This window comes from Choloepus didactylus, chromosome 5, assembly GCF_015220235.1.
Source record: "Choloepus didactylus isolate mChoDid1 chromosome 5, mChoDid1.pri, whole genome shotgun sequence".
NCBI lineage: Eukaryota > Metazoa > Chordata > Mammalia > Pilosa > Megalonychidae > Choloepus > Choloepus didactylus.
The window spans coordinates 74,301,825-74,306,188 of NC_051311.1; the positions used below are offsets into that span (position 1 = coordinate 74,301,825).

The 4,364-nt window shown below is 34.8% G+C and overlaps 1 pseudogene; it reads right to left on the reverse strand.

Moving 5' to 3' along the window:
* Positions 1–1,335: 1,335 nt before the first annotated feature.
* Positions 1,336–3,507, reverse strand: LOC119535345 (annotated as a pseudogene).
* Between the last annotated feature and the right edge of the window lie 857 nt (positions 3,508–4,364).

The window sequence follows — 4,364 nt, forward strand, 5'->3', positions numbered from 1 at the left end:
TTCCAATCTTTAAAAGGAAAATTACAGAAATTCCACTCTTCCTACAAATTTCAAAGGCAGACATTTTTAAGAAAAATAATATCAGTTTCATTCTTAAATGATCAAAACAAGCATTCTCTGATCTTTTGGGGAAAAATTCTCCATATAAGAATTCTTAGAGTTGTATTGTATACAGATGGTAGTGCTCTAGAAGCAACTTTCGTTATGAAACAGACTGCTCCAAAGAGAGATTAAATTTGTTTTCCTTTCAACTTTATTGAAAAAAAAAACCAGCTAAAGAGAAAAACACTCCTATGGCCATAACGGCATTTAGGAAAACTTTTAAAAAGAAAGGGAAATAAAATGTTAATGTTTTTCTTAGGTGAAATACACTCCTAAAAACTTACACATTGTCAGTGACTTGAGGTTTTACTGACTCACAAACAAAAGACTACTTTGTGTATCACACCTTGAAAATTATACAACTAGTTGAAGAAGTCAGCCCAAGTTAGAGAATTAACAAGTAAATGCTTAATCTGTCAGAGTCCATCTCATTTGGACTAACTCCATTTCCAGTGCTCAATAGCACTCATGTCTATAGAAGTGGATACCAAATCAGGCAGCACAGCTCTGGGCCTTCTATTTATACCAAATTGTCAACTGCTACTGAAAAATCACTTGAGTAAAAATTCATGAGTTAAATTCTATACAAGCATATATATGCAGAGAAATGGAAGAATATAAATGTAGGAAAATGGAAGACTTTCTGAAAAACAATTAAGTCTTAAACTTTCAGAAAATGACTTCAGTAAACAAGAGATGCCATTTTTCACAAAATTCAATAACCATATTTTACTGTATTTCCAACTTATAACATGCTTGATGCCACTCTGGTTCTCCATTAAGATTATCTTCCTTAAAAAGGTAATTTGATTTGTCTTAACAAGTGTTCTTTAAATACGCTAGATTTCTGGAATCACCACAATAAAAATAACTATCATTCTAAAGCAAAGTTCAGGACTATGTTTAAAATAGACAGACTTTGTAATAAATAGAGAAAATAATATAATATTTATTTCACAGAGGATCATCCTTTTAATTAGAAAGCCTTAACAAGTTTAGATAATGATTGTCAAAAAGAAAGTGAACAATATACTGACTACTTAGAGTAATCTAGAAATCTGTGTATTAAAGCAGTTTGGTTGATTTATTCCTACCAGTCCCTATAGATTTGCTGACTTCCAGCAGATCTCAGGATTCCTGAGAACTTATTTTTTTGCTTTTTTACATTTATACTCATTAAGAGATTTGAACTAATGTTTGTTTTTTTTTAATTGTAAAAGCACTGAAACTTTACTAATCTTTTATTTTTCCTATTTGACTTCTCAAAAAGGGTGGCATAGCCAAGAATTTTTTTGGATATGGTTTTATCACTGTATATTCTTCGTCTCTATTCTGAGGCTTTTCCATAAGAATATTCACTTTAATCTGACTTCTACGGTGTGGCTGGAAAAGAGGATATGCAATAACCATCTCAAACTCCTTCTTCTCTTTCTTATGCTTCATACATGCAGATGGCAGGCTCTGTTTTTTCTCCAAGAGCCTTTCCTTGAGTCTGCTCTATAAGTTCTCGCCCTCGAATCATGCGTTCCTAGTGATCTTTAATTTGCATCTGTTCCCTCTCTGTTACCTGCTTTCTTCTCTGTGCCTTCTGGATGCCATGTTCTTCTGTCATAATTTTTGGTAGTGTTATTTCACTGGGGACTTGTGGTTGTTTAAATGTTTTATTCGTAAATTCTCTGGCCTGGCCTGTTCGATGTATGTGCCTCTCTATGTGTTTCAGCTCTCTCTCAGGTACTAAGTAGTAAAGTCTTTCTCTCTCTATGCTTTGGGTTTTTTTCTCCGCTACCTTCTCCTTAATTTCACTGCCTGACTTTTGTTCTTTCATCATTTCCACTATTCTTTTATTATAAGACTCTGCTTTAGCAAGCCAGTAATCAAGAGAAAGAGACTGCTCCCTACAGTGTTTCATACTCCTCTTGATATTTTTGAGCTATCAGTGTTCTTGCTGCTGTTGTGCGCACACCACCTAGATTCTGTCAAAGTGAGGTATAGAATTTTAAAATGTGACCACCATCTTTTTACTTAGAATACATTTAAAGGGACTCTACTCTCCACTTTTGACACCAAGAAAAGATACATGGTCTTTTATTTACTTTAATGTAATAATTGTGATTTTACTCCCATTGCACCTAAGTAAGCCTGTGAGCTCTGTAAGTATGAAGTATCTACCCATCACTGCATATCAAAAGTTAGTTTAAAAATACATGCAGTGTTGGGAGTTTTCAAAATGATACTTTGTTTTGCAACTGTGGATAAAGCTGAGTGTAGGCTTACTACCTGAAGGTGTCATTTGGGGGAAAGAATTTTAAACCTAATATTCCTTCTCATAGTAACTCCAAACTGTATGATGTGAAGATAATTTATTTACCAATATCTTTTTCTCCAGTGGGGACTCTTGGCCTGCAGCAATCCTAGAGTCTTTAGAGGCTATAGCCCAGGCCAATCTTGTTTTCTTATCCGATGTCACAATACCAATCAGAAAGGCAGCTTGCGGACATTCCGTTCTCACCAGAAGGCTCTTGGTAACTCTGAACTAATCTTTAATATTGGTGTCCAGCTTGTGTATAACTGTCATAGATAAGCCCAGAATTTCTGAGTACATGCAGACTACATTACTGAAATGCCGTGTCCTAAATTCTATGACTCAGTTATTCAATGCTTTAAATATTATTGGTTAGGGATTCAGTCCAATTAGATGAATTGTAAATTAGTAAAAAGGCAGCACTTGATAGTAAGGTATATTATATTATATATATACACACATGTATATATATATATATATATATATCAAAGGACAATGAAATTTTAAAAACCTCTGAAATATATAGTATATGGCTAAGAGAAGTGTAGCCCATTCAAGTATATGAAGCTGAACACTATAATATTCTAATATTTTTAGTTAAGTAGCATTATTTTACATGATTAAATGACTGATAAAATATTTTTATGCCCTTTATTAAAAGCTAAAACATTGGAAACATCCTGACACATGGTGTGATTTGTGCCTTTCGATGCTAAGTATACACAGGCCTTTTCTTGACCACACAAGATATGACACTTATTTTTATCATGCAATATCATTTTTTTTCACTTTTTTTTTTCTCAAAACATCATTTAACTTCAAAATGATGGAGCACACTATAACTTGAATGGACATAACTAACATACAAATTTAGACATGAGCTGTAACTCAAAGTGCTTCAAATGCTAGGTTTTAAGATTTTTCTGAGCATTTCTTTTACTTTCCACCTCTTTTCCTTTGGGGATCTCTATAAATTCAGTTATTTATAAAACTCCCAAGTCCAAATTTACATTGTGTTGATTTTCACCTACCCATTCATCCTTACATCGTAGTCTCCTCCTTTCTTCAGCAACGATGAGCTGGTTGTCATTCCCTGTACACATTTGGCTATTGCTCCTTTGTGTGCCTGTGTACTGGGTCATGGAATGGCTTCACCAGCCCTCTGCACCTGGCTGACTCTAGTCAAGCATTGACTGAGCTCAGGTGTCACCAATTAAAGACAACTTCCCTGATCCCCTGCTTGAATTAGATGCCCACCCCTCCTGCAACACCTCCTTACAGCTCCTTACAGCAGGCAGGGTCTGTGGCTGAACTTTATCTGTATTTCCAGTGCTGACACCACATCACAGTAGTATTTGTTGGCAAAATCAATCAATGGACCAGTGGCTAGCTGGATGTTGAATGAATAAAGCACACGTGGCATGCTTTGCTAGACTAGACTTCATCTCATCAACTTTGAATACAAGTGATATCAAGATTAGAAGCAGCAGCAAAAAGAGACATATAATTGGGACTTAATTTCCATACTAATTCCAGGTTTAATAACTGTTGCCCAAATGCTTTTTTTTTCTGACAAACGTCTGCAGGGAAAATGTAACCCATTTGATTTAGCTTACATTCTGGACAAGATAAAACAACAAATCATTAATATGAGATTCATCAGAGGTTTTTTCCCTGTTATGCCACACTACCTGGATAAATCTGAGTTCTTATTCAGCTATCAGATGTTCAGATGTATTAGGCTAACGTATTAAGGTTTGCTATCCCTGATCACAATTGCTTTAAAGAAAACTCACCGTTGATTAAGAAGAATCTTCTGGTTGAATATATGTGCTTAGTTTATAAACATGTATGTTTATGCCCCATCCCAAACCAGAAAAGACCCTTTTGTCTTTTACCACCATTAGTTTTCTCACAGGGCCATTGTTTTCTTAATAGTTGACGACACATTCCAAGAAAT